At 42.4% G+C, this 13,376-nt stretch overlaps 1 protein-coding gene across 2 annotated transcripts in view; it reads right to left on the reverse strand.

Moving 5' to 3' along the window:
- The window catches only part of IL1RAPL1 (interleukin 1 receptor accessory protein like 1), a 1,014,047-nt gene that overhangs the window by 923,273 nt on the left and 77,398 nt on the right, over positions 1 to 13,376 (reverse strand). The window lies entirely within an intron of this gene.

Below are 13,376 nucleotides of genomic sequence, written 5' to 3' on the forward strand. Positions count from 1 at the left end.
AAAGGACTTGAAAACAATATTGAATGATTATGATTTTGTTGTATTTAAGTACAATGACAATAAAGATTATACTTATGAGCAACTAAGCAAGAAAGTTAAGGAGTTAGGTGCACAAGTAACTTTTTCATTTCTACTTCCAACGAAAGGTCAACATCCGGTAAGAGAACAAAAGATTCTAGAAGTGAACCACTGGCTAAAAGGTTGTTGTCACCAAAGAAACTTTGGATTCCTGGACCATGGTCTGGCACTACCTCCATGATGGGCTTTTGGCAAGGGATGGACTGCACCTCACAAAGACTGGGAAGAATGTTTATGCTTAACTTATCAAGAGGGCTTTAACTAAAATTGATGGGTGAGGGTGACCAATCTCCAGGAGCTAATTCCAAGCAAAAACCCCTAGAAATCAAGTCAAATAATGAGGCAAGGAGGGATAAGGAAGACAAACTCAAATACAAAATAGGAGACATAAGAAGCATACCCAGAATCAGACATAAAGACTTCAAGTGCTTATATGCAAATGTATAAAGTCTGGGGAACAAACAGGGTGAACTTGAACTATTAATACATGAAGGTACATATGATATAGTTGGAATTACAGAAACTTGGTGGGACAAAACCCAAGACTGGAACATACTTATACAGGGGTGGCGAACACGGGGCTCTCGAGCCGCATGCGGCTCCCGGCCAAAATGAATGAGGCTCTTTGCCTCTTATCATTATTTTGCATACTGTGGCTCGGATCGCGCGCTCCCTTTCGGAAGCTGGGGAGGTCCTTTGCAGGCAGCTAGAACGGGCCGCCTGCAAAGGACTTCCCCAGACTTGCTTTGAGGAGTACGGGGCGACTGAGGCTAGTTGTGAAGCCCCAAAGCCCCCACCGCCACCGGAAGAACTGCTGCCACCTCCTCCTCATCCTCCTCTAACAGGCAGCACTGCCGGATTTGCCGCCCGGCACTGTGGCTGAGATGAAGCCGCCAAAGCTCCAGCCGGCGTCTCCGCGCGTGGCAGCGGCGCCTCCCCTCCGCTCGGAGCAGCTGAGCTCAGTCAGCGCTGGGTTACCCCTGCCCCCTCCTCCTCCTCCGCCGTGCTTTTGAGGAGCCATGAGGCTGCAGGAGCCAGTAGGAAGGCGGGGGGGGGAGCAGGGGAAAAAAAGCCTCATGGCTCCTCAAAAGCACGGAGGAGGGGGAGGGGGCAGAGGTAACCCAGCGCTGAGCTCAGGAGCAAATCTGGTGATTCTGTTGGAGGAGGAGGAGGAGGAGGTAGCAGCAGTTATTCTGGTGGCAACTCGTACTCGTCGGCATCTTCAGCAGAAGCCCTGCCCACAATGAAGAAAGCAAAGATGGAGCAGATCCATGCAGATGACGTCGCTGCAACATGACTGGAGGAGGAATTCTGGGAGTTGAAGTCCACAAGTGTTAAAGCTGTCAGGTTTAAAGACCCCTGGGGGTTTTTTTTCCCTAAAGGGTTAGGGGTGCAAGGGTCTTGTAACTTGACAGCTTTAAGAGTTGCGTGCTTCAAATGCCAGAGTTTCTGAGCCAACATTTTGGTTGCTAAGCAGGAGCGTTGTTAAGTGATACTGATATTATATAACACTTTGAATTAAGCGGGTACCTTGAAGAAACATAACTTTGAGTTTCAAATAATACTGATTTCGTTGTTGTCTTAGGTGACATCTGTGAAAAAAATTCGGGTGCTCAGGCATGAAAATGTGCCGCTCAAACACTATACTTTTCTGCTCACATCGAAAAAAAATTAGAGGGAACATTGCTTCCGGGTCTGTTTTGGCAGGTCACTGCGTGGTGTGGCTCTCTGACTCTCACAGTTTAAAATTTTGGCTCTTTTTGTCGAACTTGTTCGCCACCCCTGTACTTATAGAAGGATCGTGATAGAAGGATCACAAGAAACCACTAACCCTGCAAACAACATCTCTATCCTTATCAAAGAGTGAACAGAAGAGTCTCAAAGCTATCTTATTTGAACTGGAGGACACCAACAAATCTGATGACATCACAAAGGTTCATGACATCATCAACAACTTCCAGGCAGCAACCATCTCTCCCAATGAAATCATCAACATTTCCTGTAATGGTCCCAAGTTCAAGAACAGCAATGGCTTAACGGCCGCATGCTTCTGCAGAGTCGTTTGCAAAAGTGAAACCAGCAAATACAAATTCATCTCCACAATAAACTCACTCACCAAAAGCTGCACAAACCATAAGAAACTTCATTCCTAGCCTGACCTGTCCATACAACAATGTGCTGTTGGTGGACCTGTGAGGAGGCTAAAAAGTTTTGGAAAAAGATCAAAAATTGGCTGGAGGCAATAACGGGAGTTAAAATAGAATGGAAACTGGAAATCTTTTTATTAGGAATAATGTCTGCGAAATACAAAGAAATCCAGTATTTAATACTACATATAACAACGGCGGCAAGGATTGCCTATGCCCAGAAATGGAAAAACAAACTAACTCCAAGTGAAGATGAAATAATAAGAAAGGTTATGGACTGTGCTGAAATGGACAAACTAACTAAAGAAATTCAGGGAAAAGAAGAATCAGAATTCTACCAGATATGGGATAAATGGTATAGGTGGATGGAGGAAAGAAACAAGAATCAATGAAGGAATGTAACAAAACTCAAAAATAATAGTCATGGGTAAAATAAGAAAGTTAAGAAGGGTGAAACCCAAATAAAACACAATTGAATGGGAAAATAAAAATAAAAATTAAAACTTAGTTAATTTTTGGTGATTAATAAGTAGAACGTTGTAGATGCTTATAGAAGGTTTTTGTTTTTAAAATGTTTATTCGTTAACAGATAACCCATCATGACAATAATAATGAAATAATCTCTAACTGGTAAAAACAATTTGGATATAAACTGTAATATGGGACCTGGGGAAAAGATTTACTAATTTTATTAATATTTTTTTTTGTTTAGATTTTGTTATAAAGATGTAATCTCTCCTGGGTACTTATAAATTCTAGTAATACATTTTTGTCTAGATTTATTATACTATAAATATAAATGATTCTAGACAAAAGCACGTTTAAACAAATATAGTTAAATGAGAATGATGGTATATTGATGGTATAAAGATTTTTGATTTAAAATATACAATTCAATATGAATGAAATATAAAGAATGATTGTAGTAACGCACGAAATTTATTTGTAACTAATCGACATGCTTTCTGGAAGATGTAATGAAGAATGTTTTTGTGTGTGTGTTTTGTTAATTAAAACAATAAAATAAAAAAAATAAAAAAAGTTTACAGAAGAAGATATAATCTACGGAATTAAGGCTTGTACTTGCGATATATTGACCTCCTGGTTTGCTCCGCCTGTGTCTTGTTCAGATGTAGAATAAGGGTTGAAACAGCAGGGGTGGACGCTACCTTTTCCTCTTGTTTCTGATTTGGTGCATATATGACTATTAATAATATCGGTTTTTCTTTTTTTCTTTTTTTTAAACAAAGTTTTATTGGTTTTTTAATATTTTACAAAGGGAAAAGGTATGGGAAAGGTTACAAATTTTGGCAGCTGCGAAATGCGGTAGGTGCACCCCCCCCTCCAAACTCATAGTGTACATTTGCATAAAATTCAAATATTACATAATAGCATATAGTCTGTGTGGTAAATTCAATTGGTAATTTCGGTCAGTTTATATCACATGGATTTTCTAACTTATTTGTGTGATCTGAGCTTTCTTGATGTCGCCCCATCTCCCCCAGCTGGCAGTGCTCTGGCCCCTCCCGTGTCTTGTACATCTACTGTAGTGTCTTCTGGTTTTTCTAGGAGTAGTTTATTTTTTTCCATAAAGGCCTGCGCCTCTATGGGTGTATTAATTCTAACTCTTGTCTCCTCCCAGAATATTAGCATACCTTCAGGCAGTAACCATCGAAACCACACCCCCTTCTGGTATAGTTTATTCGCCAATTGCGAATAAAATTTTCTTTTCTCCCTCACTTTCTTGGGGATCTGTTTCAGAATGGTTATCTCCTTATCTTTGTATGTCAAGGCTTGCCCCCTTTGTGCATTCAGGATTTCATCTCTTGTGCTTTTCCTAAGAAATTTAATGTGTACCTCCCTGGGGACATTGTGTGTTCTAGCATACGCTGAGTTCACTCTATAGGCCAGGTCTATTTCCCACCCCATCTGTTGTTTTTCCTTCTGGATATACTCAGCCAAAATGGTTGTCATGATGTCCCTTATGTTTTCATCATCTGTCTCCATCACGTTCTGAAATCTAAGATAAAAAGACATTCTCTCAAACTCTATTTTCATTTGTTGGGTGTCAAGTTCTTTGTTTCCCCTCTGCACACCCTCTATTCCCCCCTTCATCTCAGCCGCCCCATCTTCCAAAAGATCCAGTCTCTGTGAGTTCTTATTAATTTTATCCTGGTTCTCTTTAATTTCTTCTTTCATCTCCTTCAATTGTCTCTTTATTTCCTCTTGTCCCTGTAGAAGTTGTTGAAGCATTTGATGAAGCTCCAGGTCCGTAGATTTAGGTTGCTTGAAGGCTGTTAACGTTGATTGTGTGCTAGGACTGGAGGTTGCAGATGTTGGGGCAGAGGCAGCAAAGCCTGACTTTCCAGGAGGTGGTCTTTTAGATGCCATTGTTTATAAAATAAAGAGTCCAGTCAGTATAAAAAAGAATCAGTCAGAGAGATAGAACAGCCAAGAGAGTCCAGGAGGCAGAGAGTCCAGGCACAGGGGAGTTTTCTAATCACCCTGGCAAAAGAGCAGTCGCTTTTCACTCCAGGGGGTTCAGAAGCAAACAATCCACAAGAGAATTATCCAGGTAGCACGGAGACAAAGACCGGAAGCCTGAAGCCAAAAGGTGGAGTCAACTTTCACATTTCATGAAGACAACGGAAGTGTGCCATCTTGCCCTGCCAGCTTCGGGTATTGAGGCAACAAATTCCGGCGGCTGACGGCGACGGGCAACTCGTTGCTCGCTCCGGCTCCCCCGTGGGCTTCCCCACTCCTTGGGGGGCACAGGACGCCCCGTAGAGGCGTCCTGCCGGAGGGGCGGCATCGCGGGGGATACCTGCATCGGCTGCGGCCGGTGGGAGGTCCCCTGCACGCTCAAGGCACCGGGGAGCAGATGGGAGGGCGCGTGGGTGCGTCTTCGCTGACAGGCTGTTCGGAGTGAAAAAAGAAAGCTGAAGGATGCGGCGGCGGAGTGGTGAGGTGTAGACTCCCTTCATTCCTATTACCAACTTTAAAATCTGTCAGCTGTGCAAACTTGAACTTTTGGTTTGATTTGGAGAGGTGCGGCTGGAGGGGAGGGGGATTTCCCCCCCCCTTGGACAAGCGGCTGGAAACAAGAGAGCTCTCAGCCCCAAGGGAAGGAGGAGGGGGAGAGCCAAACCAAAGATGTCACACCCCTATTAAATGGATTTTCAGATTTAAACTTTCAAGGTTTAAGACAATGAGATCTGGAAGCCCTGGGAACTTTGAATTTTAAAAACTTTATTTGTTGCCTCAATAATATCGGTTTTTCTGTTGTCTCTAATTTAGTCATTAGAATCCTGCCTTCTTCATCAGAGTAGACTTCTTTGGAATTTATTTTTTCCTTTATATTTCTCTTGTTTCTGATTTGGTGCATATATGACTATTAATAATATCGGTTTTTCTGTTGACTCTAATTCAGTCATTAGAATCCTGCCTTCTTCATCAGAGTAGACTTCTTTGGAATTTATTTTTTCCTTTATATAGGTTGCTATCCCTCTTTTTTTTCCTGCTAGTGCTGTGCATAATTTCCCTAGTTTTTTGTTTTCCGATAAGTTCTTATGCTCCCTTTTAATATGCACTTCCTGTATGCAGATTATATCTACCTTCAGTTTCTTAAGTTTGTTAAACATCTGCGCTCTTTTTTTTGGTGCATTCAGTCCATTCAAGTCTGTTGAGATAATTATTTCCTGGTCCATCTTTAGATGGTTTTTTTGTTGTTGTTGCTTCTAGTTTGTATCTGACTTTTCCCTCTCGTGCCCTCCTTTTCTGCTCTCTCTCTTTCTTGCCTCTGTTCTTCTTTCCTGTTTCTTTCTTTGTCTTCTGATGTTTCTTCCTCTTGGCCTCGACTTCCACTTTCTAGGTCCTCTTTACTTCCTTGTTGTTTTTCCCCTGTGCAGTATTTCTCATAGAATTCCTGCGCTTCTTCTATATTCTCTATCTTATACCTTTTTCCTTGCCAAGACACCAGTACCCCTTCTGGTATCAACCATCTGTACATTATTCTGTTTTTATTTAACTGGTTTGTTAAAAATTGGTATTGTTTACATCGTTCCCGAATTCTCCGTGGAATCTGTTTAAGCGTGATCAACTCTTTTCCCTGGTATGTAATCGTCCCTTCTCTGGTTTTTTTGTGTACTTCATCTCTGGTTGTTTTTTTGGCAAATCTTACATGCACTTCTCTCGGGAGCCTGTGTCTTCTGGCGTAATTAGTATGCACTCGGTAAGCTTCATCAATATCCCCTCTCAACTCTTGTTCTTTTCTCTGTAAAATTTCCTTCTTCTGTAACTTAAAGGGAACTTTAAAAAAAATGGCGCCAGAATAATAAAGGGTGTGGTGAAAATGAAAGTGAAGCAGAAAGCTGATTAGCACTTGTTAAGTGCTTGTTAGTGCTGCTGGAAGACTTGAGAGAATAGGTGGATTTTCTGGACTGAACAAATTGTTTGCTTAAAAGCTTGATTTGAATACTTTGAAATGGCTTCAAAGCAGGCAAAATTCAATGTTTCAAAAAGTGCTGGTAATTCGCCAGCACAGTCACAAAAGTTGCAGTCTTTACTACCACCGGTGGAAACACAATCACAAACCCTGATACTGGAGGCTCTACAAAATAATTTACAAAATGCATTAAAAGAACAGGCAGTTGTCTTGGAGGGGAAAATGCAAGTGCCTTTAAAGATGTTTCTGATGAAATATCTGGAATTAAGGATTTAATCCAAACACGTAACCAAGAGATAAGGGAGGATATAGTTGAGGCATTTAAAGGATTATTTGGTTACGTAACATCTCTCGATGAGAAGGTGGAAGAAATTAATGAGTCTAATATAAAGTTGGACAATAAACTTATGAGGCACAAAGTAAAATTGATAAGTCAGAGGCGGAGCTTACAATGATACAATATAGAACAATGGAATTTGCCCTGAGGATAAGGGGTTTGAAAGAACATAACCAAGAAAATTTAAGAGAGATTTTTGCAGATGCTTTCGCTCAATTAACTGGGGAATCAAAGGCCGAATGTGCCTGGCAAATCAACAAAATTTACCGCATTAATTCATGGATTGCCAGACAAAGACAACTGCCAAGAGATATTGTAATCTATTTTGTCACCAGGAAAATTAGGAATGAAATATTGCAAGCAACCTATACCCAACACGAACAAGATTACCTAAATCTTTTTTTGATATGATGGATGACTTTGAATTGAGGGATATCTGTAGAGAATGGAATGTTAAAGAACGGGATTTTACTTTTTTTTCTGATAGGCACCAATCCCTTTCCAGAATTGATTTTATATTAATTACAAATGATTTTTTTTCTAGGGTAAAGAAGACTAAGATATGCCCGAGAACTTTAACAGATCACAACCCGGTCTGGATGGAACTTGAATATGGAGACCGACCCAGGAGGTCTTGGAGGTATTTTTCAACAGGATATGATTAAAAAGACTTTCTTAGAATTTTACACCAGATTGTATGCTGGTGACAAAATACAAGTGTCAGAAATAGACAGATATTTGGAGAAAGAGAAAATTCCTATACTTACAGATGAGCAAAGGGGGAGATTGAATCAACTTGTAACTACAAAGGAAATCTTCCTGGCAATTAAACAGTTAAAAATCGGCAAAGCTCCTGGCACAGATGGCTTGACAGCAGTTTATTATAAAGAGTTACAACTAGAAATGATGGAACTTCTTAGGGAACTATTTAATAAAATCCAAATGGAAGGCAGGGTTCCACCATCCTGGAGAACAGCTTTTATTTCATTGATTCCAAAAGAAGATCAGAATCCTACCCAGCCAAAAAACTACAGGCCTAATTCATTACTTAATACAGATTATAAAATTTTTGCTAAAATATTGGTAAACAGGTTAATGCCAAATGCGCAACAAACGATTCACAATGATCAGTCTGGTTTTATACAGGGGAGACAAATGAAAAGTAATGTAAGACAAATCATCAATATAATGGAATATTTGGGAAAGTATAACCAAGTCCCGGCAGTGCTTTTATTCTTAGATGCGGAGAAAGCATTTGATCAAGTCAATTGGCAATTTTTAATAAAAATATTACAAAAGATGCAGTTCGGAGAGCATTTCATGCAATCTATCAAAGCAATATACCAGAAACGGACAGCACAAATTATAGTTAATGGAGGCTTAACAGAATCTTTTAAAATTGAAAAAGGAACAAGACAGGGGTGTCCCTTGTCTTCATTATTGTTTATTTTAACCCTGCAATTGTTATTGAACAGAATACGTGGGTCTGACGAATTACAAGGAATTAAGGTTAGGCACTATGAATACAGAGTAAGAGCATTTGCGGATGACTTGGTTGTAACTTTAACCCAGCTGGGGGAATCAGTTACAGGTTTAATGAATATAATTAATCAATATGGTCAAGTATCTGGGTTCAAAGTAAATCTAGGGAAGACAAAGATGATAGCTAAAAATATGACTATGAACCAAAAAAATGAATTAGAAAGAGTAACAGGATGTGAGATAGTAAAAAAGGTTAAATTTTAGGAATTTATATTACAACTTCAAATGGGAAATTATATAAGTACAATTATGAACCATTATGGCATAAAATACAGATAGAAATGAATAAATGGAAAAAACTACAATTGTCTTTGTTGGGAAGGATTGCAGCAGTTAAAATGAATGTTTTGCCCAAGTTTCTATTCTCCTTTCAAATGATACCAATACTTAAAAAAGACGCAAATTTGGAAGAATGGCAGAAACGTATTAGCAACTTTGTTTGGGCAGGAAAGAAACCGAGAATAAAACTTAAAATAATGCAAGACATACGCGAAAGAGGAGACTAAAAATGCCCAACTTAAAATTATACTATGAAGCAGCAGTTTTAACAACAATTAGCGATTGGATTACCCTAACAGAGGATAGAATATTGAATATTGAGGGTTATGATCTGGTATATGGCTGGCATGCTTATCTAATATATAACAAGAAGGCCGACAAGATTTTTAAAAGTCACATTTTAAGGAATGCTTTACTGCGTGTCTGGAAAAAATATCAATATATGTTAAATGACAAGATACCTTTGTGGGGGGTGCCCAGACATGCTATAGAGAACAAAAACAAGATGTAACTACATATGCAGAACTTCTTAGTATGGATAGAGGTGTACTACATTTAAAATCTTTGAATGTATTAAGAGACGAAAGGGTAATTCAAACCTGGTTTCAGTGTGGTCAATTACAGGCTAGATGGAAAAAAGACTAGAAATCTGGTATTATCCAAAATGAGGATAATTTGATAAAACAAATTAGGGACCAGGGTCAAATGCACATAAAAAGGTTGTATAATGTATTGATAGAAATAGACTCAGAAACAGAATTAGTTAAAGATTGTATAATAAAATGGGCACAAAATTTTGAAGAACCAATAGTGATGGAAACATGGGAAGCGATTTGGGTAAGAAATGTAAAATTTACACAAGCTCAGAACTTGAGAGAGAATTTTTACAAGATACTGTACAGATGGCATTTAGATCCCAAAAAGCTAGCCTGTATGTATCCGAATCTACAATCTAAATGTTGGAGATGTGACTGTGTTGGTGCCACATATTACCATATTTGGTGGACTTGTAAAAAAGTTAAAGCATTTTGGATAAAAATATGGTGGGTTATTCAAAATATTTTGAAAAAGAGGATAAAGTTCACACCCCAGTTGTTTTTGTTAGGTATAGTTTCAGATTGTACTGTTATAGAGACTAATTTGATTTTGAACCTAACGACGGCAGCAAGATTGTTGGTGGTGCAATATTGGAAGAAGGAAGAGTTGCCCACTATCCAAGAATGGACGTTAAAAGTAGTAAACTTAGCAGAGATGGCCAACATTTCAGCATATCTGAAGGACCACTCAGATGAGAAGTACAAGCTGGACTGGAGAAGATGGATTGACTATATTCAAAACAAATATCGGACTAAAAAATTTCTGTTAGCTTATGAATGAAGGCATAAGGAATGCTACAATTTATTTAAAGTTAGTTTAATAAAGGGGGAGTTAAAGCACAAGAATAGTAACATGTTAAAATTAGTTAGCTTATGTTAGTGTATGGTTGTTAAATGTTTATACCCTGTATTTTGCTCTGGGAGGTCAGGGGGAAGAAGGGAGGGAAGAGGGAGAGGGATGGGGGAAGAGGGAAGGGTAAGGGGGGTAACAATTGTAAAACTTATTTAAAATTTTAATTTAAAAAAACTAAAAATAAAAATAAACAAATAAATGGTAAGAGAACACCTGTCTGATCTTGATGAATAAAAATCATCAGTACATGATGGATTACATACCACAGTTTTAAAGGAGCTGGCAGATGTCATCTCAGAATGACCATTGTCTTACCTGAAGGGTCGTTTTCAGGGTGCTGCGAAGGAGAGTCCAAGCAAGGGTTAAATACAGCCAATCTGCCCAGAACTGAATTGAAACTTTAAACCACGTCTGTGGTGCTGATTATCTTCAGATTTTTTCAATGAAGACATGGAACTGTTGCGCACTGAGAAGTCCAACAATGGAAACAAATCCAACAAGGAAACAATTCAACTGGAACAGTAAATGTCTGAACTGTCACCAGTGGAAGCAGACCCCAGGGTGGGGTGGACTCTCTTTCGCAGCGCCCTGAAAACACCCTTCAGGTAAAACAATGGTCATTTTCCAGGGCACTGCTCTGGAGAGTTCAAGCAAGGGACATGCCCAAGCTAATTGTCACTAGGGCGGGAAGCAACAACATTCAGGGTCTCTCCGCTGGTGTGAATGCCCTGAAGAACTCGCCTCCCAAATGCCCCTTCCGCTGATGCAAAGCTGTCCAACTTATAATTCCGGACAAATGGGGACAACGAAGTCCAGGTGGCCGCCTTGCAAATTTCCTCAATCGGTGCCTGGGTTGCCCAGGCTGCTGTGGTGGCGGCGCTCCTGGTCGAATGTGCTGTTATGTGGCTAGGTACAGCGAGGGCGATGCAGGCCCTAAGCCACCCACTGATCGTAGAGGAGGACACTTTCCTGCCCTGGGAGGCTGGTTGGAATGATATGAAGAGCGATTCAGAATGTCGAAAGCCCACTGTGTGCTTGATGTATTTGCGGAGCATCCTGTGAACACCTGGCAAGTGCCAGCATTTCTCCCTCGGATGTCTAGGGTGCAGACAAAAGTCCGGGAGAACTACCTCCTGTGCGCGGTGGAACCAGGAGTTAATCTTGGGGATGAACGACGGGTCCAGTCTGAGAACCACCCTGTCTTGTCAAATCAAGCATAAGTCCTCTCTGACGGACAGGACAGCCAGCTCTGAAATATGCCATGCCAAAGTGATGGCGATCAAGAAGGCTGTCTTAAATGTCAAATGTTTAAGACTGGCAGTCCTGAGTGGTTCGAACGGGGGACCGATGAGGGCACGCAGAACCACGTTGAGGTCCCAAGATGGATATCTGTGAACCACTGGGGGTCTCAGGTTAGTTGCGCCTCTGAGAAAACTGTAGGATGCCGTCCGAGCGAGGAATGCACGTCCGGAGCCAGAATGGTGGAAATTGCAGCCACCTGATGCCGTAGGGTGTTAGGCGCCTTCTTGTAGGAAGTCCAGAATGACAGGGATCGAAGCTGAGGAGGCAGAAATCCCACGAGCAGTGCACCAGCTGGCGAAGGCTCTCCAGGTAGTGTCGTAGATCCGGGTCGTGGACGGATGCCTGGATGCTTGGATGGTGCAGATCACTTTGGCCAAGAGACTGCCTGTGCTCAGGAGATCCCTCACAAGTGCCAGATGGCTAGTTGCAGCCACTGGGGCGCCGGGTGTTGAAGTGCCCCCTGGCTGAGAGAGATCTCCTGTGGTGGAATCCACCAAGGTGACTCGACAGAGAGGCTCACCAGGTCTGCAAACCAGGTTCTCCTGGGCCAGAATGGTGCCACCAGTAGTATCTCTGCTGCCTCCGACAGTATCTTCCCAATGACTCTGGGAAGTAGAGGTAGCAGTGGGAAGGCGTATAGCAGTCCCCACGGCCAAGGGCAGTGCAAGGCATTGACCCCATCGGCACGTGGGTCGTGGAACCTCATGAAGAACCTTGGGAGGTGCATGTTGGATACGGTGGCGAACAGGTCTACCTGTGGACCTGCAGACCCAGAGCCGAACCTCTGGGATACTTGCTGGAACAGGTGCAGATGCAGGCGCCACTCCAAGTGGTCAACCGTGGCCCTGCTCAGCCAGTCTACCTGGGTGTTGATCGTGCCCGAAATGTGTTCCGCCTGTAGGGACAGGAGATGTTTCTCCACCCACCGCCCTAGGATGTCGGCCTCTGACATCAGGGATCTGGAATGAGTGCCCCCCTGGCGGTTGATGTGTGCCTTTGTCGCAACATTGTCCATCAGTACCCTCACGTGACGCCCCTGTATGCTGGACTGGAAATGAAGGAGGGCCAACCTGACTGCCCTCAGCTCCAGCCAGTTGATGCTGTGAGCAGCCTCGGAAGGGGACCACCTGCCCTGCGCCAGTTGACTGAGGCAATGAGCTCCCAAGCCTGGCGTCTGTTGTGATGGTGAGACAGACTGGTTCTTTGAAGGGGGATCCCTTCGTCAGGGCAGGGGACAACCACCACCTGAAGGAATGACGTACCTCCAAGGAGCCCGGGATTAGCCTCGTCGAACTGCTTTCATTGGCCCTTTGGTAAGGGAGCAGGAGCCACTGGAGTGGGCGGGAGTGGAGTCTTGCCCACGGCACGATGGACAGGCACGAGATCATTTTGCCTAGTAGCTGAGACAGCTGAATGACCTTGGTCAGGGGAGACCACTGTACTTGTGCGACCCTCTCCCTGAGGCTCGTTACCTGTTCCGGAGATAGGAAGACCCGGCAGAAGACAGTGTTGATGATGGCCCCTAGATGCTGTAGTCTGGTTGTTGGAAGAAGATGACTTTTCTCCAGGTTTATGGAGAACCCGTGGTCTTGAAGCACCTGAATGGTGTATTCCAGGTCTCGGGTCGCCTGTTGGTGGGATGATGACTGGATGAGGACATCGTCCAGGTAGCAGTGCAGTCTTATTGGATGGGATCTGAGGAAGGCTGCCACAACCGTGAGGATCTTGGTAAATGTTCTGGGAGCCAATGATAGGCCGAAAGGCAAGGCTCGATACTGGTAGTGGCGGCCTGCGTAAG

The sequence above is a fragment of the Natrix helvetica genome, assembly GCF_964273705.1.
Source record: "Natrix helvetica genome assembly, chromosome: 4".
In the NCBI taxonomy this organism is placed as follows: Eukaryota; Metazoa; Chordata; class Lepidosauria; order Squamata; family Natricidae; genus Natrix; species Natrix helvetica.